The following is a 24522-nucleotide window of genomic DNA, read 5'->3' on the forward strand; positions in this document are numbered from 1 at the left end:
GGGAATAGGTAATTTTTTTTCTTTTTTTGGCCATGCCACGCAGTTTGTGGGATCTTAGTTCCCCAACCAGGGATTGAACTTGGGTCCCCAGCAGTGAAAGCCTGGAATCCTAACCACTGGACCACTAGGGAATTCCCTGGAATAGGTAATTTTTAAGAAAAGCAGTTTTTTGCTTTCAAACACTTAAGATCAGGTTTTAAATTGAGTGATGGAAGCAGCACGATGTGGTAGAAAATGCACAATAGGTTTGGGAGGCTGACAGGGCTCAAGTCCTGTCCATGTGCAGTACTGGCTGTGTGACCTTGGAAAAGTTACTTTACTTTTCTGGTCTCAGTTTCTCCACTGTAGAATAAGGGTAATCACTTTGTTGTGGAGACGATTAAATAAAATAGTGTATGTGAATGTCTCTAGCAGGGGGCCTGGCACACAGCAGAGCTCAATACCTGTTAATAATAATAATTGTTCCTCTTTATCCATTAAATTCTCTCTATAATTTTCCCATGGGATAAAGCCTTTTTAATCCACCTATCTGGTATTTCCTCCCTTGCCTTTTATCCCATATTCATCTTTTCCACTTGAGTCACCATAAATAAGCTGTACAGAGAGTGGTCATGATAAAGGGAACACACGCACCATGTCCATTCCTACAGCACAAGAATTTATTGAGCTGATAGCTCGAGGCCCTGGGGACACAGGAAGGAGCAAACAAAGCTGACCTTCTAGTCGGGGAAGCCAACAATGGAGAAAGGAATGACTGCGAGATGTGTCAGCTGGGGATAAAGGCCATAAGGAAACATAAAGCCACATGAAGAGATAGAGGTGATGGAGGGAGCCATGTGAGATAAGTTGGTCAGGAAAAGTTATTCTCAGGATGTGGCACTTCAGCTGAGACCTGCCAGAGTGAAGGAGTGAGCTGGGGAACTGCCTGCAGGGAAAAGCATTCCAGGCAGAGGGAACAGCATGTGCAAAGGTCCCAAGGAGGCACAGACTCAGTGTTACATGGAGACCAACAAGAAAATGAATGTAGCTTGATGTGGGATGGGAGCAGTGTCGGGGGTGAGATTGGGTAGGGCCTTGTAGGGGAAGCCTCACAATGGCTTTAGCTTTTACTCTGAGGGAGATGGGAGCTATGCAGGGTTTTACACTGAGGAGTGACTTACTGTGACTTAAGTTTTTACAGAATCCCTTTCGCAGCTCCCAGGTGAGTGGATGCAGTGTTGACCTTAGAGCATAATATAGACAAGGCGTTGGGGTCTCCCAGGGGAGCAAGCAGCCCTGTAATTCATCTTACCTGGCTGTTCTCAGAGAAGCCATGGGGCCCTTCCAATGGCTGGTCTACCTGATCTTTCCCCCAAGTCTGTCCACTTCCCCCTACTGTCCCGAGGGACAAGGATGCACGGTCAATCCTCATTATTCACAGATTACATACTTGCAATTCGCCTACTCACTAAATTTATTTGTAATCCCCAAATCAATACTCAAAGGCTTATGCAGACACTCGCAGACGTGTGCCCAGAGGTGAAAATTTGAGTCACCTAAAGTGCACATTCCCAGCTAAAGTTGAAGAAGGTGACGGTCTGCCTTCTTGTTTCGGCTCATATTGTAAACAAGTGTCTTTGTGTGCTCCATCATGTAGCATTTTTTTCACATTTTTGTGATTTTTGTTGGTGATTTTGCTGTTGAAATGGCCCCAGGTGTAGTGCTGAAGTGCTATCTCGTGTCGCCCCACGCAGGCCTGAGTTAGAGAGCCGTGCATTCATTGTAAACAAATCAATGATGTATATTAAATAAAATGTCTTTAAACAGAAACACACACAAGACAGGATTATGTAACGAACAGTTGATGAAAACGTTGTGTGGAGAGGCCCACCGTAACCGAATCCTGTATTTCCCCCAGAAGCCATGGCTCAGTAGTCACTAACTCCGTGTCTGCAGACACTTTACAGAACTTAACTACCGCGGATAATGAGAACTGACTGCCTATGTCTGAGAATAGGCACCGGGTTCCCCTCCCCCTGCCTTCCTGCCCCCTGCAAGAGGAACATGGCTCAGAAAAGCCATGCTCATCGCTGTCATCCCATTCCTCCGGCTGGGTTAGGTGTGGGTTTAGCAAGTCAGCCGGGATCCTGCAGAGGCCTTGCTCCTGGCCCTGCCTGTGGTGTGCTGGGGTGAGGCAGCCAGAGGAAGGAGGGGGGGCTGGCGGGTCGTGCTGCACACAGTGGGCCGTGGCACGGTTCATCAGAGGCTGCTTCTCTGGACAGGCAAGGTTGGGGAGAGGGGCAGGGCATCACAGATGAGCTCTGCCCATCCAAGGAGATATAGGTCTGAGAACCACAGGGCCTGGGGATGTCTGCGTTGCTGAGATTCTGTCCAAGATCCCCACTTTACAGATGGGGGACCTGCGGCCCCAAAGAAGTGAGACACTTCACTCTCTGACTTGGCCACTCCAGGAAATGGGGCAAAAAGATCTCATGCATGCCACTGTCTCCGGGGGTGAATTATACAGTAATTAGAGTGAAACTCATGTCATCTGAAAATGAGGTTACATTTCCTTAATCTGGAAATGTCCCAGAAGTCGGCTCAGTGTTTCAAAACAGAGATAGCCATTAGCGATCGGCAAAGGCCCTGTAGATGGTTCTTTCGTGTTATTTGAGTACCACGCTGAGACTTCCCACGGACTGCCGTGCTGTGAATTATGGACTCAAATAACACAGGTGACAGTGCTGGGCTTGGAAGAGGCCTCTGATAATTATCATGTTTGTGGTCTCCTGGGGGAGCCCCAGCTCGAAAATGTAAGTCTTGGGCAATTAATATCAATATGCACAATTTAAATCCATTGCCTCGGATTAGATAAGCAGCCAGTAATGGCCTCATTTTTAAACAAACAAGTTTGGCCGGAACCCTGATGAATGAATTTGCCAATTAGTCGTCTAGACCTGCTAGACTGCAGGCGAAACTCATTTGTTCCTGAGCCAAACCACTCATCATGTATTTGTAGTGCGAAGAATTCCTTATTAAAGGCTGGGGCTCTCTTTGATGGAAAATTCTCTCCTTATTTAGAGAAGCAGGGTGGTATATTGCATTGGATCCAGGTTGTAATTCTGTCTCTGCCACTTCCTGTAACCTTGGGCGTGTCACTCCTCCCATTCTGAGCCTCAGTTTCCCCAACCCTTCTAGGTACAGTAATCCCAGCCCTTTCCAGGTCATGGAGTATTGTCAGCGTCCAAGAAGATAATGACCATGATACTGCTTAGTAATCCTTAAGACCTGGGGTGCTGGGGTCAAAGGCATGGGTTGGAATTCCAGCTCTGCCACTTCCTAGCTGTGTGGCCTTGGAAAAGTTACTCAGCCCCTCTGGACATCCACCTCCTCATTTGAAATGAGGGAGAATAATAGGACCTACCTGTAAGGATTACTGTGAGACTTAAAGTGCGTATCAGGTATCTATTGCTGCGTAACGATGTTACCACAAATTGAGTGGCTTAAAACCACACATATTTTATTATCTCAAAGTTTCTACATGTCAGAAGTCTGGGGACAGCTTAGATGCATCCACTACAAGGCAATAATCAGGATGTGGACCAGAGCTGGGTCTCATCTCAAGTCTCGACTGGGGAAGGATCTGCTTCCAAGGTCCCATAGTTGTTGACTGAATTCAGTTCCTTGTGGTTGTGGGACTGGGGGCTTCGGTTCCTAGCTAGTCATTGGCCAGTGGCTGCCCTCAGGCTCTCGCCATGTAGGCCTCTCCCAACATGGCCACTTGCTTCATCACAGCCAGCAAGGGAGAGTCTCCTTGTAAGACAGAGACCACAATCCTATGTGACACATTCACAAAAATGACATTTGATCTCCCTTGCTGTATTCCACTGGTTGAAAGCAAGTCACATGTCCCACTACCCTCAAGGTGAGGGGGTCACACAGAGGTGTGAACACCAGGAAGGGGCATCGCAGGGGTCACCAAAGAATGCCTGCCTGTAAAGGTCTGAGCACAGAGCCTGACACATACAGACACTTGTGTCCACATTGGTGATGGTGATGATGGTGAAATGACAATGAAGCAAAAGAAAGAGAAGCAGAAAGCTCGGGCTCTTTTTCATCTGGGCATCCTATTTCTGATTCCATATACTAAAGTATCCTGCATCATTTCCTGTGTGACCTCAGAAAAGCCACTCAACCCCTCTGAGCCTCATCTATAACGTACAGGCAATAAGACCCACATCGTTATGGTTGTTCTGATTGTTCAGTGAGATGTGATGCCTCAGACAGCACTGTGCTGGGCTCAGAAAAGGAGCTCAAAAACTGTTAGTCAAAACAAATGCCATCACACAACTCCACTAAAGGGCTCTGCCCGAACCAATGAGGCTTCATTCTGTCCCAGAGCTTGCTGGTGATGTTAGCGGATGCTGCTTTCTTTCAGGAGGATGCTGAGAAATAACAACAAGCCCAAGGAGCAGAGTGTACTCATCCTTCCTCCACGGGCAGGCACCCCCAAGCTCTTCAGTGCCACCCTGGCTGCAGCAGGAAAGATGGGTGCCAAGGGGGACAAAGATGGCAAGCGTGCCCACCTCAGGGCACGACTCAAGGAGCTGGCTGCGCTGGAGGCGGCTGCAAGACAGCAGCAGGTGCTGGAACAGGTAATGCAGTTGGAGACACAGCCACCCGGTCCATTTCAACCACGTGCCAGGAGAAGGCCTAGGGACCCACGCATTCCATTTTAGGGACTATTTTCCCTTCTTCCTATCAGTCAGGATTCATTTGGTTGCAAGTGACAGAAATGTAAGTGACAGTGCAAGCTCAAATTAGCTTGAAAAATCAGGGAATTTATAGGAGCAAGTCATTGAAAAGTTCAGGCAAGGCTGGATATAAAAGTTCAAATGATGCCAGTAGGATGAGTTCTGCCATTCTATCACCTTTGCTTCCCTTGGGGATGGCTCCATTTCCAGGCAGTCCCCCAAGAGCTTAAGAGGACATCCCCCAAGATCACATCCTCCTGGTTGAGGGACTCCTACAGAAAGAAAGTACCTCTTTCTCAGTAGCTCCAGCAAAAAGTCCCAGGGCTCATAGTCACTGGACAGAATTGGGTCACATGTCAGTTCCTGAGCCATTCAGTGTGGTGCTCTGGGGAGGACTGGCTCATATGCCCATCCCTGGACTGAGAGTGGGCATTGGGGTGGGCGCATTCCCCCAAATGGACGTCCGGCTGCTGCTGCAGAGGTAGGAGCAGTGGGTGTGGGCAGGGAATGTCCCTCCCCAGACCACAGTGATGTTCTCCTATTTAATGTTGTGTCTGTGACAAGTTAAAAGATCTGAAAGGAACATCCAAGGTGACAGGCATGGTGCCAACTGTCCCCACCCCCTAAATCTAAAGGGAATTTTTAACTTAGGTATGGGACTTTTTTCTGTGACTAATGACAAGAATGCCAATTAGAATGATTGCACCAATTATGGTTGTTCATGGCTGTCTTTTAGGGAGGCTGCTGGGAAAGGGGGGGCGGGGTTAGGCAGAAGCTCAGTGGCAGGGAGGGGACAGCAGTCTACATGACAGAAATCAAAGGAGCCTGGTGAACTCAGTCTCAATCCAGGCTGGTCCAGGAGACCCATCCAGAGGTCATTTGACAGCAGGAGTTGGGGAATGACACCAAAGTCACCCAGGGTTCCAATACATTCTCCAGATACATCCACCGATGGCCCCAAGTTGAGGACAGATGTGATTGTCTGGTTCACAAACTGTCAAGGGCAGGGTCGAGCTGGAAAGTTGGGGTCTTTCGTGCTGGCTGGTGTGTGGGGCTGAGTGAACATGACCTCCGAGAATGTTCTCAGTACAGTGAAAGGTTTTATCTGAAATGGGATTTGTTGCTTCTAAGTGTTAGCTCTTCACCCAGGCAGCTTGGAGATGTGAATTAAATTTGCATGTGTGTTCTCATAAAAGGCAATTTTAGAACAACCAGGTCAGAAAGGCAGAGTGCGTGGAGCTCTTAAATAGCAGCCTATAGACACAGGTCCAAATCCTGACTCTGTCACTGCCAGCCCTGTGTCCTGGGGAATCTCCTCCAGGACCTTCTGGGACCCAGATTACTCCTGGCTGTCACATGGGGTAGCAGAGCTGAAGCAGGTTACCTTGGATACTTTTATAAAAGCATGTTAAACACGGTGAAGCACTTGATCAAACTTCCCATGATCCTTCTGGCTCCATTCACAGCAGGATGCTTCAAGGAGATCCCATAATGGGCACCATCTGGGCATCCTGCCCTGGAAGTGTGTTGTCAGAGTTGACAGTGGATGGGCGGGGCGGGGCGGGGGTGGGGGGAACAGGTGCACCGAAACATGCAGAAGCGCCTGGAGACAGAGGGAGCGGCAGGTCCCCAGAGCTGCCGCGGGATCTAGGAGTGTCTTGGCTCCCCCCACCCCGCCCAATTCCCCTCCTCCAGCGCCCTCTGACTTCTCTATTCCTCATAAGCATGCTGACTGCTCTCACTTTAAACTCCCTACAGACCACTGGGCCTCCTGCTCTGGGGGCTGCTCCCTCCCCAGTTTCCTCCCATGCAGAGATGGCGTCAGAGAGAGCAGGAGGGGCCGTGGGTATCCACAAAGGCTTGGGTTTTCACCCAATTCCCTAATTCTACCCACAGGAACCCCATCCATGGGAAACCCGCAGGCTGGAGGTTGGAGGTACCCACCAAGTCTCCAGACACAGGGGCTCAGCCCAGCCTGATGCCAGTGGTACCCAGCCTATTCTTCTGCCGGTGGGGAGGGGGGCGGTGTCTCAACCTTTGAGACCTTCCGGGGCCAGGCCACAGCTGCTCCTGCCTTCGTCAGCCTTTACCTTAGTATTTGCTTAGAGCTTTTCTCATTCACCAGGGAGTACACATCCCGGCTAACCGGGCAGGGCAGGCCGGCTGAGCTCTGCAGAGGCTTTGGTGGCGCTCCCTCCTAGTCACAGCCTCTCTTCCCTCAATAGCTCAGTGACTGTTGATGGGGCTCTGCCCTTGAACTCACAACTTCACTCCGGCTTCCAGCCCTGCAACTCCACAGAGACCTAAAATATCCCAAAGAGCTTCACCACATCCTACCGGGACTTTTAGTCCTTAAACTTCCCCATAATATATTGATTCTACCACATAACCCCGATGCAGCTCCGCCCAACCTTCCAGCTATTAGATTTCGGAGCGCTGTCTTCCTCCTCAGGGGTCCCAGGGGTCCGAGAAGGAGGGAACTGGGAAGTGTCCAAGACCCCTCTGCCTCACGAGTCACTTTTTCTGGATTCCAGGGCAAGAGCTCGGAAGACGCAGTGGGAGAGACGGGATCAGCTACCCTAAAACAGCCCGCGGCCCCGGAGACCCCGGCCTCAGGCTCTCTGCCACCTGCATCCCAGGGGAGGTCTGAGGGAGAAGAGGGGGTTGCGGCCTGGCCCGAGGAGCACTCGGTGCGGATCCACATGAGCCCAGGCCCGGATCCCGGCGAACAGACCCTGTTGGTGGAGATCCCCGAGAAGGAGGAGAAGGAGGAGGAGAAGGAGAAGGAGGAGGAGGAGGAAGAGGAGGAGGGAGAGGAGGAGGGGGAGGAGGAGGGGGAGGGGGAGGAGGAGGGGGAGGGGGAGGAGGAGGGGGAGGGGGAGGAGGAGGAGGAGGAGGGGGAGAAGGAGAAGGAGGAGGAGGAGGAAGAGGAGGGGCAGGAGGAGGAGGAGGGGCAGGAGGAGGAGGGGGAGGAGGAGGAGGAGGAGGAGGAAGAGGAGGAGGGGCAGGAGGAGGAGGAGGAAGAGGAGGAGGGGCAGGAGGAGGAGGAGGAGGAAGAGGAGGAGGGGCAGGAGGAGGAGGAGGGAGAGGAGAAGGAGGGGGAGGGGGAGGAGGAGGAGGGGGAGAAGGGGGAGGAGGGAGAGGGGAAGGAGGAGAAGGAGGAGGAATAGGGAGGCGGCAGCTAGTGCGCCGCAACCCGGCAGGTGCGCCCCCCCCCGGCCCGCTCCCCCGCTCCCCGTGAGCCCTGAGTCCCTGCACCGCAAGAAGGCCAAGACGCTTGTCTGCAGTAGTGGCCTCAGTTGCTCTCAGTTAGCGGCTCGGCCAGCGATCCTGCCCTGATGTCAGCTTCTCTGTCTCCCAGGGCTGGTCTTGAAATTAACAAACTTCACAGTGTTTGTGCCCCGAAGTTCCCACCGTCACTAGAGAACCCTACCTCCCCCCCCCGCCTGTCACTATTTTTAAGAACAAAATACTTTTCTGTGGGGCTTCAACATATGGGAAGCCTTGTTGGAGAAGCAAACGGTTGTTGAACGTTTGGGTTTTCCCCTAAGGAATTTGTCTCCCACATTTCAAGAATAGAAAACCTTTCCGGCAGAAGGGAGGGCAGCTAGGCTGTTTTATTGACTAAGTGGGAATTCTGGCACATGTGACCCATGGTCCGATGCTGTTTTTGTTTGCTGGGCGGTCACATAAGGAACGCGATGCTCCTTAGGACAGTTAGTACTTAACCTTCCCCAGACTATATTCCCTTCTCAGTGATGCTGTTATCTTAGAACAGATACAACGGAAATGGCTTACTGGTAAGGGGTCTGAGTGCTTCTGAGCATCTGCTCTTCCAGTTACCCAAGCCTCCTCAGCGGGGATTAATCTATTACTTGCTTTTTACACCCTTGCTCTAGAGAGGATGGTAGTAACTTCCTTTAAGTCTAGAAGATGGAGTCTCATGGCCGACATCACTGAAGTTTCTGAGGTTTCTTCAGATCAAGTCGTGTTGCTTTTATAATTAAAAAAAAAAAAAGGAAAAAGAGTCATTCAGTCAAATGAATATTTATTGAGAGGATATATTTGCATACTGAATGGCTCTTCAGTGATTAAAAACAAAAACTAGTATTAGGCCATTTGTTTCCATCAGCAACAATGAATACAAAAGACCTGGCATTCCAGTCCTGCCCATTTCATATAAAATCTCAGGAACCTTGTGAACTACTGAAGGGGCCTTTGAAGGCTGGCAAAGTTGTGTTTTTATCCATTCAACTAAAGCAGAACTTTCATTTCCTCTGTGAAAAGAAGTAAACAATATGGGAATTCCCAGACTGGTCTAAGCATTTTCAAATCCCAGGGTAACAAGCAGATTCATCTAGTCCATGACATATCATGTGATGGGAGTAATCATTGTATTGAATATAGTGATGAGCAATGTTATTAGTTGACCTTTTAAAAAGCTTGTATTTATTTTTACATGTAATAACATATTTACATGTGTACAAAAGGATGTCCAGTAAAAATTCTCCCTCCTACTCCAGACGCCCAACCTCCCTGGTCCCCTTCCTGGAAGCAACCACTATTATCAGTTTCTTGTTTATTGTTTCAGAGATATTTTTAAGCTTGCACAAGGAAATATGTAATTTCATTCTTGTTTCCTTCCTTTTTTTCCCCCCTAGAGCTGCTGTTATTTTTCACTTGATTTATATTGGAGATTGTTTCCTATCAGAACATAAAGGGTGTGCTTATTTTTTCAGGACTGCAATCTAGTCCATTGTATGGATGTACCATAACATTTAGCCACTGTCCCATCGATGGCCATTGGCATTGTTTCCAATCTTATGCTGTTAAAAATAATGCTGTAATTAAAAAATATTGTACAGACATAATTTCACTGGTAAACACTTTTTAGATAAGAGAAGTATGGAGGTTTTGGCTAGTTTTTTTCTTTACCATCCCCATTCCTCATTTTCATATTTGTACTATGTGTTCTATGACCCAAGCATAGAGAATGCTTCCATCTTTAGCAAGTAGTTCAGATATATCAATAAAGTAAACTTATTGTCCTTTAGTAGATGGCAAAATATTTCAAAGATACCTTCACTGTGAGCTCCTACTTAATAAGGAAACTTTTTTATGTAAATGTACTTATTCTTTTAGATATCAACCCTTGAATGTATACTGCTTATTATATAAAGTGAGAGATTCTTGAGGTTCCTAAGAATTGTCCTGGAAAGAAAATTGATTTTGAAATGAGCTTAACAGTGTCTTAATTTCACTGAGAAATCTCATAAAACTTGACACTTTCACAAACTTTGGACATTAGATAAATTGAATTTGAGGCTGACATTATTCTCCAAATGGAATGGGACTGGTTGATCGCCAAGATATGGGTGGTACAGGTCAGGAATATTATCATTCTGCAGTTGAAACAGGACTTTTATTTATGTGTGTTGAATCTCTACTAATTTAAAATGTCTCAACATTTCCTGCATTTTGGTAGAAAGTGAACAGCAAGTTATTTTTTTAACTATATAAATATTTTGAATAAAATTAAAACCAAGAAGCTGTTTACAATTTCATTATCCAAATGTATTCAGCGATCTGGAATATTTTCAGCCGTTTTCTTAGTAAACATGAATACTGTATTTGTACTCTGGCTTTCATCCTATTATAATGCATTTTAATTAAAAGTATTTAGACAAATGTTCCTGGCTAGTGGATTAATTTCAGAAACTGACCAAGTATGACAGACACTTTTGTGAGAAAAATTAAGTTTATTTTCTGGCTCAGCCTCCCTAACTGATCTCCTATTGACATCCTTGGGGCTATAATCCATCCTGCATTTCTGTTGCTGAAGTGATATCCCTTATCAAACCATCCCTAGGAGTCTAAGTCCCTCAAAAACAGCCCTTTAATGTCTGGTCTTACCAAGCCCACAGCTTACAGTTTCCTCAATCTCATTAGACTTGTTCTAATGCTGCCAGTTCAGAGTGCTGACATACATGAACTCTGGATTCAGACTGCCTAGCTTCCAATCCCAGCTTGACCATGTACCACGGATAATCATGACCTCTCTGAGCCTCAGTGACCTCATGGAGATAATACATTGCACCGTACAGGGCCACTGAGATGATTAAATAATAGACTGGCACGGCCAACTCTGAATGGGCACAAGGAATAAAGCCGATGTGCCATCCTGCTTAGTCTGCCTGGGATAGAGTAGAAGCCCCCTCAGAACTCTGTCTTCTCTGAATTCTGCCTCTGCCTGGGGTTATATACAAAGATGGGGTGTGATCACCTCTTTCGCTGCTCTTTAACTAATAGTTTGTATAAAAGCCTGGACATATGTGAATTACAACAATGTAGATCACAACTTTCCCCACCATTCATGAATGTCTTTAATCCAATTTCATACAAAAACAGACCCTGAAACACCCACCCAAGGCTGACTCTCCTGAAATGGTCACTCCGTTCTGAGCCAGGCCCAGGGCCTTCATGGGTGTGTGACCCATGCAGTCACACATGGCCCCATGCTAGTCACCATCTTTATTTATTTATTTATCTTAAAATGAATTTATTTGTTTATTTTTATTGATTTATTTTTGGCTGTGTTGGGTCTTCACTGCTGTGCACGGTTTTTCTCTAGTTGTGGCGAGTGGGGGCTACTCTTCGTTACAGTGCGCAGTCTTCTGGTTGCAATGGCTTCTCTTGTTGCGGAACACAGGCTCTAGGCACCCGGGCTTCAGTAGTTGTGGCACGTGGGCTCAGTAGTCGTGGCTCACGGGCTCTAGAGCACAGGCTCAGTAGCTGTGGCACACGGGCTTAGTTGCTCCGTGGCATGTGGGATCTTCCTGGACCAGGGCTTGAATCCATGTCCCCTGCATTGGCAGGCAGACTCTCAACCACTGCGCCACCAGGTAAGTCCCACCATCTTTAAATTCATAATAATTTGTGAACAGGGGTCTCACATTTTTATTGGCACTGGGCCCCACAAATTATGTAACCTGTCGTGCTATCTGAAAAGGTCAATGGGAGAGGTAGGTAGAGCTGTGTCTCTTTTGCACTCAGCTTCCATCTCCCTTCTTCCAGCCACAGGATCCTGCTTCCTTTCATAAGATTACCTTTCAATCATATATTGTGACTCAAACACGATGACCCAAGCTAGACCCATTGATTCTTTCCTGGGAATCTGATTCTTGAGAGCTATTGCCCCATCCTCCTTGCTAGAACAACCCTGATTTAGTTCTGGGCAGCAACATGCCCAGCCCCAGGGGATGAAGCCCTGCTGTAAGCCAATCACTGCTCTTCCCATCCCTTATGCCAGAGACTCTCCCAGCCTTCCTTGCTGCTAGGGGTGGCCATTTGACCCAGTCCCAACCAATGAGTATAAAGGGAAGGATGATAGGTGGCTCGTTAATAAAGGAACCCTACCCCCAACTCCATCCTTTGGTCCCTCTTTCTTCCTTGCAATACTGGTGGGGAGAATCTATTGTATTTGGAGACGGAACAGACCTCTTGTGGCTGAAGAGTCCAAGAATCAGAAGAATCACAGATGCAAACTGTGATGTGCTGGTGTTGCCAAATCAACCCCAAAATCAGTTATCTCCAGAATTCTTGTTATGTGACATAATGACATACCTTTGTTATTTAAGTCCTGATCTCCGTTACCTGCAGCTGAAAGCATCCTGATAGAAGAGCAAGGGAATGGAGGGGGAGAGAGAGAAAACAGGGTCAGATGCCTCACAACCTCGGCACACTGACCACACCCATCATTCCTTCCTGTTGCTCAGATTCTTTCTTTCCCCCCAGTTTAATTCAGAAGTAATTGACAACATGACTGTGTAAGTTTAAGGTGTACAGCCTGATGGTTTGATTTACATATATTGTAAAATCATTACCACAGTAGGTTCAGCTAACATCCATCTTCTCATATAGATACAATTAAAAAAGAAAAGAAGAAAGGAAAAAAATGTTTTTCTTGAGATGAAAACTCAGGATTTACTGTCTTAACAACTTTCCTATGTATCATACAGCAGTGTTAGTCACAGTCATCACGATGTATATTACGTCCCTAGTACTTATTTATTTTATAACTAGAAGTTTGTACTTCTTTGACCACCTACCTCCAATTGCCCCTCCACCCCTGCTCACACACTGCCCCCCCTGCCCTGACCCAACCCACCCCGGAAACTACAAGTCTGACCTCTTTTTCCAAAAGGTTTGTTTGCTTGTTTGTTTTTTAAGATTTCACATGCGAGATCTTACAGTATTTGTCTTTGTCTGACTTATTTCACTTAGCATAATGCCTTCAGGGGTCACCCATGTTGTCGCAGAGTGGTAGGATTTCCTCGTTTTTTTGTTTTTTTTTAATGGCCGAATAATGTTCCATATTATTATATGGAATATATATATATATCACATATATATATATCTCACAAGTTTTTATTCATTCATTCGTCAATGGATTCTTAAGTTGTTCAGATTCAGGACATTCCTATCCTCCCTGTCTGGTCTTCAGCTTTTCCCAAAAGACAGGAGCTACCTTGTGTATTTTGAGTTAATTCACCTTTGGCTTCAGTCAGAGTTGGTTCCATCACTCACAATGTAAGAAACCTCACCAGCTGCCGACAAAAGTACTTCTGGGAGTTTCCTGGTTATTTAAAATTCAAGACCTAGCCACTCATTCTGGGTGTGATTTTTTGGTCTAGTGCAGACAGTTGTGGTTTCTAAATTCAAACATCAGGAAGAGACCCTTGGGGAAGGGAATAGAGGAGAGAGAGAGCTGCTGTGAACAAGATCAAGTTCAAATACTTCTCTGTGGATGGGAAACTGACTGGGAGAGAGCGATTTATCCCGCAAGAAGAACTTGTCAGGCCACTCAAGATGACTGCTCTCTTTAAAAAATTATTTATTTATTTATTTATCTATCTATCTATCTATCTATCTCTGGCTGCGTTGGGACTTTGTTGTGGCGCACAGGCTTTCTCTAGTTGCGGCGAGTGGGGGCTACTCTTCGTTGTGGTGCGTGGGCTTCTCATTGCGGTGGCTTCTGTTGTTGCAGAGCACAGGCTCTAGGGCGCACGGGCTTCAGTAGTTGTGGCACGCAGGCTCAGTAGTTGTGGCACGCAGGCTCAGTAGTTGTGGCACACGGGCCTAGTTGCTCTGCGGCATGTGGGATCATCCCTGATCAGGGCTCGAACCCGTGTCCCCTGCACTGACAGGCGGATTCTTAACCGCTGCGCCACCAGGGAAGCCCTGCTCTCTTGCTCTCTGTACATCCTCTGCCCAACCAGTGCCTGTCACCTACCCCTCACTCACAGGACTGACTTTCCTGCCCACTTGCCCCAGGCCCCAGCTATTGCTTGTTCTTATCAAAGGGGCCATGAGGGGCGTGCCCCTCTGCTGGTTTCTCTGGTAACTAATGAGCCCACCTGACATCAATTCCCCTATAACTGGTAATCTCCACTCCCCCGCTCCTCCGGGAGGGAAGACGGCCGCCATGTCCTGCCCTTCGGCTGCACACAGTGGGATGTTGCTCCAGGACCTTGCTTCAGACAGGTAAGCTCTCCCATCCTTTAAACCACTGATGTCTCTGTTGCTGACTCTGGGCTCTTTCTTTGGTTTTGAAGCTGGGCAAGCGTAGGCCTGTGGGGTGCAGCCCAAAACAGAGCATCAAGACTTATTCCCCACAGGCTTTTCGCAGCTCCCTCCCTGTCCTGAAGAAGGAAAAAACAGCTAAGACCCCTGGGACAGACCCCTCCTCATTAATGATCCTTTAGACTGATCTTCCTCTCATTGTTTTCTTTTACAATGAAGCGCTAAGAACTCAGGTGATTGTGCTTCATGGGTTCCAGAGAGCTTTTCCATTCAGGTAGTCTTGTCCACCATGCTGCTGTGCGCAGATCAGGAGGGGAATTATTATTTTTTTTAATTTTATTTGTTTATTTTTTGGCCATGCAGCTTGTGGGACCTTAGTTCCCCAACGAGGAATTGAACCCATGCCCTCGGCAGTGGAAGTGCAGAGTCCTAACCACTGGACTGCCAGGGAATTTCTAGGAGGGGAATTATTATAACCAAATTAGAGATGAGGAAATCCAAACCTTAGGCGAGGGATTTACCCTCAGGGAATCAGCACCTTGGCAGAGACAGAAAGAGCTAAGAGAAAGGACCCCTGAAGCCACCATCCAGCCTCTGCCACAGACCTGCAGCGTGACCTCTGCAGGGTAACTTTCGTTCATTCAGAAAACATTTTTAAAAAATTCTATGTGCCAAGCACTGTTCTAGTCACTTTCCAGGACTCAGGAGTTCCATCTCTAAGCTAGAAGAATAAAACAATCCTCCCAGGGTTGTAAGAAGAGTCAATGGATGCTTAATAAGCTTATTGTGACCCTATTATCTTAGTCTGCTAGGACTGCCATAACAAAACACCACCATCTGGTGGCTGAAACAGCAGAAACTTATTTTCTAACAGTTCTGGAGTTTAGAGGTCCAAAATCAAGGTTTGGTTTCTGGCGAGGGCTGTCTTCTCACTATGTCCTCACAAGGCCTTTCTTCCGTGTATGTGGAGAGAGAGCACATTCTCTGGTGTCTCTTCTTACAAGATCACTAATCCTATTGGATCAGGGCCCCACGCTCATGACCTCATTTAACCTTAATTATTTCCTTAAAGAAATTCATCTCCCAATACAACCACTCTGGAGGTTAGGGCTTCAACATATGAATTTGGTGGGGTGGGGTGGGGTGTGAGTAGGGGGAGGAATACATTCAGTCCATAACACATAAATTACAGATGTCAACATTTCCTAGATTCAGTACCTGAGCACAAGCTCCTCTACCATTCCTTCAGAAAGAAGGTTTGAGTGCCCTTTTTATTTCATTCTTTCAATGGGCATGAGGTGTTGCTATTTCCTAGTGAGACAGGAGGGAAGAGGGAAAGGACACAGCCTTTAAAAGAATGACATAGCCTTTGAGGATACGACAAAAACCGGTTAGAACCTACTAGGCCCAAGATGGCGGAAGATTCAACTTCCAGTAGAACTTGTGCCTTATTATACACTCATTGTAATGCAGTAGCATATGTTAAATAACACACCCACAGGTGCCATGACAGTTCTGAGGTTAAGCAGAAAAGGCCAAAAAATGGGCAGTGGCCCACTTCCTGGAAATCCCACCGTTTCTCCAAATAGTTGGATAATCCTTCCACTTGTTAGCCTATGAAATTACCCAGCTCATAAAAACTAACCATCCCATATTTCGGGACTGCTCTCACCTTTTGAGACGGACCATGTTCTGTCTCCCAGGGCCTCTCGCCTTCTGAGATGGCCCACACTCTGTCTATGGGGTGTGTATCTCCCTAAATAAACCTGCTTTCCCACTTGGTACTCAGGGCAGAGCCCCCCTTGCCTGCTCACTTGTATCCCTCACAAGTGTCCTATATTAGTAAATCTACATCTGGCCTATCCCTTTGCCTTTGCTGAATTCCTTCTGTGCTGAGACATAAAGAATCTGAACTTCAGTAAGTCCTGACATCAGGTGAGTGATTTTAATTAAAAGACAATGGAGTCAAGTCCCAATCTGAGGTGTGCGGTTTCACAAGGGGTCACAAAATAGAGCGCCAGATCAAGCAAATAAAAATTCAGGGTGTCTGGGAATTCCCTGGTGGCCTAGTGGTTAGGACTCAACGCTTTCACTGCCATGGCCTGGGTTCAGTCCCTGGTTGGGGAGCTAAGATCCTGCAAGCTGAAGGGCGCAGGCAAACACAACGGCAGCAACAACAAACAAAACAGGGTGTCTAGTCACATCTTAATTTCAGATAAATAATGCGTAGAGGAAGGTTTTGTTTCGTTGTTTTGTTTTTTTAGCATAAGTATGGGCCATGCAATATTTGGGACATACTTATGCTAGAAAATTATTTATTTATCCAAAGTTCACATTTAACTGTGTGTCCTGAATTTTTTTTTTTTTTTTTTTTTTTTTTTTTTTGTGGTACGCGGCCCTCTCACTGTTGTGGCCTCTCCCGTTGCGGAGCACAGGCTCCAGACGCGCAGGCTCAGCGGCCATGCCTCACGGGCCCAGCCACTCCGCAGCATGTGGGATCTTCCCGGACCAGGGGCACGAACCCGTGTCCCCTGCATCGGCAGGCGGACTCTCAACCACTGCGCCACCAGGGAAGCCCTGTGTCCTGAATTTTATCTGGGGACTCCAGTTGGCAGAGACCTACATCTCCTGCACTGTAAACAAGAGCCATGGCCTCCACTGCTGGCTGACCTTGGCCTTTAGGCATCTGGCACCTCCCAGCTTGGAAAGGCAGGCCTCGGCTTTTGTTTGGATGTCCCACTCCCTCCCTTTTCCAGAACAGGTAGAGGAGGAGGGAAAGGACCTGTCCGAGTTGGGTAACCATTTGTCAGTGCTTGCTTTGTGTTTAATATTGATTGTTATTAATTTTCTTCGGAATGCACACATGAGGTGTTCTGGTTCAGAGCCAGATTTCTTATCAATTACTTTAAACTAAATAATAAGTGCATCGCCTTCACTTACACCAGGCCTCACCTCTGGCCAGCAATCAGTTGTCCTATGCAAGTAGCTGGACACTCCACAGCTGAGGCACATGGAAAAATAATGTTTCCTTGCTTAAAAAAAAAGGAAGGAGGTTACTATCTCCCTCCCTTTCTGAAACTCTCCTTGGAAAACTTAAATGGGCTTGAAACCTAACTCCAACCCTTTGGTATGTAAATAGTCTTTCCAGGAGCTAGACAGCCGTCAGTGTCTCTGCTTTTACTGTCTAATACAGTCTCCAAGTTCTGGAACTTCTCTTTTGAAGTAAATACCTGGGGAGATGACCCTGGAGTCTTCTGGCACCCTGGGGCTTAACTAGGGACCTGGGCCCAGCTGGAGCCCTTTGGCCTCTCCCTGAGATAAGAGGAACTTTATCATCCTTTCAGAGGTGAGCAATTAACTTGACAAATGACTACAGATCTAATTATCATGGTATGTGAAGAGTCTCAGGAGGCCAGGGCTTTTTCCCTGAGAAATTCAGGGAAGTTTTATTTCCCCATAGTCTCTATAAAAACATGCATACAGACTGCGGGTGGTCAACCCCACCTTTCACATTTCCAGATTTCTGAAACCCAAAGTGTTTTGCTCCTTAAAGAAAGGGGAAAAAGAACTTGAAGTATTCCCAGGCAGGTCCAAATGAATAATTCAGATAATACTGAAAACTTCCATGTTTAAAACATTTTAAAGTCAGATTGACCTGAATTCCATGGAGGACACTATATTGGATGACTTAGGGCAAATTTGTAATTAATAGCACCCGCCAGGAAAGAAAGCTACCAGAAAGAAGTAAGAGCCACAAAAGTTTGTACCAAAAAATAATACTTTGCATTCTATCAGAATCTAAATTTACTTCAAAGGATAGACCTGAGGATTTAGGTAGATCCTTTTTAAAATTACTCCTTTGGATCACTACATGATGTCTATGGAAAAGAAATTTTTGAAGACTAAAAAAGGCGGTTAGAAACTTTGTATGATTCAGATTTGAAGTATCCATTGCAATCTGGGATAATACTTCCAGATATGAGTAATACCCCTGAAAACAATAAACTGAAAAAGGAATAACGCTTGTTGAATCAGCATCTCTCAGACTTGTTTAGAAGGAAATCAATGGGCACCCACCCATGTTTAATAGCGGAACCCTAACAATATCTGCATGAGATTGCTAGCATGAAAGAAGAGAATATTTCTCTTAATTTGTCAGCCAATGATATGATGTTGAATGACACAACTAACAAACAGTTCTCAAAGCTATGTATGCTTGGGGATTTGGAGTTGTTCAGCAACTCCTTGTTGATGTTTGCAGAATATCTAAGAGAAGAAGCGATTACTCTTTTAGAAAAAAATATAACAAAATAAGGAACTGGTCAGCTATAGAAAATTTATGTGTTTCTTTAGTGTTTTGTGTCATCACAAACTTTGGTTTCGGCTGAAAGCTTGCTTAATTCTCTTAATCCTATGTATTCGTAAGCTGCATATTTGTGGGATCTTCAGTGGGCTTTCTTATATTGTATTCAATTGAGTGTTTTATTACTCATACTTAGCACAGAACTGCTGATCTCAGTGCCATTAGACTGCTAGTGCCCCATGCGTTGTCATTGGTTCTTTTTTCAACTTTATTTATTTATTTGTTTGTTTGTTTATGGCTGCGTTGGGTCTTCGTTGCTGTGCGCGGGCTGTGCTCAGGCTTTCTCTAGTTGCAGCGAGCGGAGGCTACTCTTCCTTGCATTGCGCGGGCTTCTCGCTGCGGTGGCTTCTCTTGCTGCGGAGCACGGGCTCTAGACGCGCGGCTTCAGTAGCTGTGGTGCACGGGCTTAGTTGCTCCGCGGCATGTAGGATCTTCCCCAGACCAGGGCTCGAACCCGTGTCCCCTGCACTGGCAGGCGGATTCTTAACCACTGTGCCGCCAGGGAAGTCCCTGTCATTGGTTCCTTATTGGGTGTTTGATCTTTAGTCTTGATGTTGCTTAGATTTGGTATTTGTGTGACTTGGATGTCCCTGCTTCATCTTAGCCTTCTCATCCTCGTGTGCTAGCCCTGGAATGCCACCCTCTGCTTCCTTTCCACTGGATGCTGTGTCCAGCCATCTGGGCTCTAGGTTTACATTCCCTTTCTTCTTATTTTATAACCTTTTAGAGTTTTATGGCTATGGAAGTGATGTATGCATGGACCCATACTCCAGTCCTTGTTTCCTTTGAGGTCTGCATTTTATATGTATCCCCTGCAGGCATTGAAAGAAGAGTTTTTTGCTTTCCTTCTTTTCTTTGAGCCCCAGCATGGCACTTGGTACTTTCCTTTATTCACATTGCGGAATACATTTTTTGAGGTAGTCCAGTGGTTTATAACTTTGGGACTACTTGTCTTCATAATTCCCTTGATATGTTTCTACCCCCCAAATTATGTAAATTTTCAAGAATATTGTCTATCTAGAAGCTTGGAGTAGCCCGTAATTCTGCTCATTTGTAATCTGAGAGTTCTGATTCTTGCACTGAAATGGAATCTGACAACACAAAAGCACAAGCAAACCTGATTAAGCACACAGCCTTAGCTTTTAACTGATTCTATGCCTTTGACTTACTAAAGCAAAATATTTTTATTTAAGGACTTATTTTTTCCCCTCTCAATTCTAATCTTGCAAGGCTTTATCTCCAGAAGGAATCCAGCAAAAAAAATTAATGTTGTTTATATTGATCTATACATTGATTTAAATGGCTAGGTAGCAGTTCAGCTGATAGTAGTGGAAAAACAGAAAAGGGAAAAAAAAAACCCTCCATCATATGAAGTGCTTAATTTGAACAAAAGAAATTATTTCGATTGAATTAAGTAATTCAATTATCTACTTGAATGTAACTTTCCTTATTATTAAAAAAAAACCCAAATGAAATACTAGGTACATCTGGTATATGCACAAAGCTTGGAAACCAGAAGTGCTCGGGCAACCAGGATAAGAAGTGACATTTTTCAGCTGAGCCTTTGTTGTCGGAGATCAGCTCATGGAGTTGACATGTCCATTAATCAAAGGACACTTACATGCAGCAAGCTGAAAAGACAGGCTTGAATTGCTGAGTCTTCATTACAGGAAAAATAACTCTTATAAAAACCTCTAAGCAGAGCCCCCTTATCAACAAAGAAGAGGTAACGACTGTGACATCTATGGATATACAATTTCCAAATGAAATTTCAGGATGAAAAAAATGGGGGCTGGAGAATAAGAAATATTTACATTTCAATGGGTGCCAGTTCAGAAGGTAATTGTTCACAATAACCTAATATATTTTTAAATCACCATGAAATTAATCGCAGTTGTTTTCCTTGTTTGGCTTTGACGCTTTGCACTGGGCAAATGGGCCTTCTCAATGGTTTTGGTTACATATTTAAGCATTATTAGAATTTAAATATTTTGTTTATGGCAAGTTTGTTTTTCAGCTCTGTATGTTTGAAACTCTCTTTGAATTTGTCAGATAAAATTGAGCTGACCCAAAGAAAACATCATCCTTTATGTAACTGTGTCAGGCATAAATGAGGTACATCTGGAAAGCTTACAGGTTAAGGCGTGCATTTAATGGCAGGCAAAATATAGAAATCAGGCACAGACCTGTCTCATAAGTCCATCATCCATAACTCACTACATTCTTTTATGTTGTTAATGCCCTTCCTTCAAAGCTGTCTCCCAGACCTCCCCACTGGATTCTGATTCCAGTCATAAAGAGACTGACTGGTTTTCCTTCTGTAGCTTCTGCCTTTTAACACTTCTAGATTATGAATTTCCCAAGAAAGCAGTAATCTGCAGGTGATGTGTATTGGCAGTTCCAGTTTCCCCTCTGTCTCTGTGGGCAATACATTCTTGTCATTACGAGCGGCCTTATTTTTGGTTTGCAATATATGGTCACCGCAGTGCAATGGTCCAGTTTCAATGTCTTACCATATGCATTTCTGGGGTCATGCAATAATAATGTCTTCCCATGTAATGTATTCATCAATAGTTAGCAAGATTCTATCAGACCTCAGTGAGGTAGGATGAATGGGTTTATAAAGTAATGTGCTCTGCAGATATAGGTTATTATTATTTGCAAGTATAATTACTCACTACAGTGGGATCTCCCATCTCTAAAGAGATGGTTTAAATGTAGGACTGATTTCTCTCCTCCCCATTCAAGGGCCCTTATATACTTGTGTCTATAAAATACCTACCCTTTAAAATGTTCTTAAGTGTCTATAAAGTACCTATCCTTTGAAATGTTTGCTTTGCCCAGAGAGTTGTTTCAGTGTCATTCTCCTCAGTATATGTTCAATTTTTAAAAAATGTTTTATGTGTTTGTTCAGCTAGTTGGTTGATTCTTGTTTTTGGCAACTAGAAATTAATTTAGAAATCCAATATCAGGTTAATAAAATTTTTAGGTCAGTTCATTTTAATGGAACTTACACATGAGTGTTATTTAGACACTGGAGTTTTGCTATTGTTTTGCTGCTTCTCTCAGAATTGTCCCTAATATTTTCTACAATGTTAACTGGCAATATTTGGATTTTTAACGTTTCTTATCACACTCCGATGAAGGTAAAAAAAGAAATTTGAAAAAACGTGTACATTTTAAATCAAGTACTTAGTGTGTGGTTTTACTGAGTTATTAGAGTTCTATGCCATAGGTGCTTCAAAAGTACGTTTCCTCCCAAGGTAAGGATTTAATTAGGATAACAAGCAGCAAATTGATAAAAGAACAGGAGGACTCAGGAATTGTTTTGTTGTCATCTTCATGTTTCAGACCTCCTAACTGGCTGCTTCATATGTGTTCCGAGGTTAGTTATTCCATCACCAGGTTAAAGGACTTAAAGTCACTGAAGTTAGGCCTCTTGATTTAGCTTCACATTTGGCCTCATTTCTTGCTGTCTCATGAGATAACTACGCTTGAGGTTTCCTTCTCCCGTCTACCCTCTACCCCTCCGCCTTTCTCCTCACTGCTGCTTGTGCCTGTTTATCACTAGATGGTGCTAAGACCATCTAGTTGGTTACAGCTGCCAGGGACAGGAAAATAGTTATTGGGGGAGTCAAGAGGGCTGAACCTGAGAACAGGAAGATCCCTTCAAAGGTAATCTGGGCAGCACTTCCATTTTACAAATGAGGAAACTGAAACTCAGTGAAAATAAGCAATTTGTCAGAGTCCCCTAGACTTCTTCTTATTCTCCTCCCCCTTCCCCCCTCCTCCAGTTTGTTAATAGCTCCCACTGTAACCTCATCACCTGAGAAGGAGCCCAGGAAGGAATAAAGCTCAGAGAGTGAGTTGGCCAGATTTGCTGTGCAGAAAGAGCATTCTGGCAGCTGCAAGGTATCATTTACCAGGTATCATTCATTCATTCATTCGTTCATCCAAGAAACAGCTATCGAATGCTTACTTTTTGCTTCGCACAGTGCCAGGCACTGGCAATAATTAAAAACAAATCAGGTAGGATCCTGGGAACTCACATTCTCTTAGGGAATATAGAAATGAAGAAAAAAAAGTCACACCTTAAATCAAAGATGCTTTAATAGAGGTGATGATAGTACAGTCTGGTCACTTAGAGGGATTTGCAACCAGCTGCATGAGGAATTTAAAGGGACGATTTCCGTGAGGGAACATTAGAGGCTGAAGGACACATAGGGTCATGGAGGCTGAGAAATGGAAGGAAGGGCCTCGCAGGCAGAGAAGAGCAAGGGCGAAGGAGGAGAGGCTGCTGGAGAGCAGCTGCTGTGGCCGATGCCCAGGGCAAAGGGACAGCTGGCAATCCTGGAAGGAGGCGACCAGCCTCCGAAGGCCTCGCCTAAGGTGTACCACTCAGGGATTTGCTTTATCTGGTGGGACGGCCCAGGAAAGAGTAGAGCTCAGAGAACAGCATGGACAGATTTGCTTTCCAGAAAGAGCACCCTGGCAGCTGCATGGAAGCCCAGAGGCGGGGAAGCCTCAGAGGCGGAGGCTGGTGTCACAGAGCAGCGCGGGGTCGGGGTGGCAGTACAGCTGGCCGGGGAAGGTGTCGTGTGAGGGAGGTTCCAGGAGTGGAAGCGACCGTCTTCTCTTTGAAAAGCGGTGATTGGGCCTGTAATCCATATCCTTAGAGGGTTGTTACAACTCTGGTGCTTGAATTACTTATAAAGCATTGAAGAAATTATTTTAATTAGATGCATATATTACTTGGATAACATTTTGGAAATTGTTTTTGTTTTGTTTTTTTGTTATTGTTGTTGCTTTTTGCGGTACACGGGCCTCTCACCGTTGTGGCCTCTCCCGGTGCGGAGCACAGGCTCCGGACGCGCAGGCTCAGCAGCCATGGCTCACGGGCCCAGCCACTCCGCGGCACGTGGGATCTTCCCGGACCGGGGCACGAACCCGTGTCCCCGGCATCGGCAGGCGGACTCTCAACCACTGCGCCACCAGGGAAGCCCTGGAAATTATTTTTTAAATGCAATTCAGTGGCATTCCAAGTTGAAGTACAGAAAATCCTCCTGTAGAGCAACCCTCCCACCCGACTTAAAAGGATTATGAATACACCGCCCCATCCTCCTCCCTCAGCACCGACTGATTAGAATTAGGAAGAAACAGACCTCTCCTTGCCACCATCTCCATCCTCCTCCCCTTCTGGATCATGCCACTGACGTTTTCCTTTTATTTGTCCAAATTCTGTTTCCACCAGAGCACTTTTCTTCGGGCTGCCACCATTGATGATGGCTGAGGGCATTGTCTTTCTCTCCCGACCCATCGTTACTAAGACCAGCCCGAAGTGGCCTGCTTGCTGGGGAGCTGTGCCTTTCTTTGTAGGTGGAATGGCAGAGTTTGGGGGGCTGCTCTGGGTCAGCCCTGAGCTGTCACTTTTCCCTGAAGGGCCTTTTTAAGAATTTCCAAGTCCAGAACCATCCTATTTTCCTCTTGTCCTACTCAAGCAGTACTAACTTTATTATTACTATTAAGGTCTCTTGGCATCCAAAATTAAAAGTCTTGTGGGGGCTTCCCTGGTGGCGCAGTGGTTGAGAGTCTGCCTGCCGACGCAGGGGACACGGGTTCGTGCCCCGGTCAGGGAAGATCCCACATGCCGCGGAGCGGCTGGGCCCGTAAGCCATGGCCACTGAGCCTGCGCGTCCAGAGCCTGTGCTCCGCAGCGGGAGAGGCCACAACAGTGAGAGGTCCGTGTACCACACACACACACAAAAAAGTCCTGTGGACTGAATCCTATTTCAAACGTGCCTGGGAGCGCTGTGAGTAGAGAGAGGTACAGCAATGTCCTGGGTA

The sequence above is a fragment of the Mesoplodon mirus genome (genome assembly GCF_964341445.2).
Source record: "Mesoplodon mirus genome assembly, chromosome: 19".
Classification (NCBI taxonomy): domain Eukaryota; kingdom Metazoa; phylum Chordata; class Mammalia; order Artiodactyla; family Ziphiidae; genus Mesoplodon; species Mesoplodon mirus.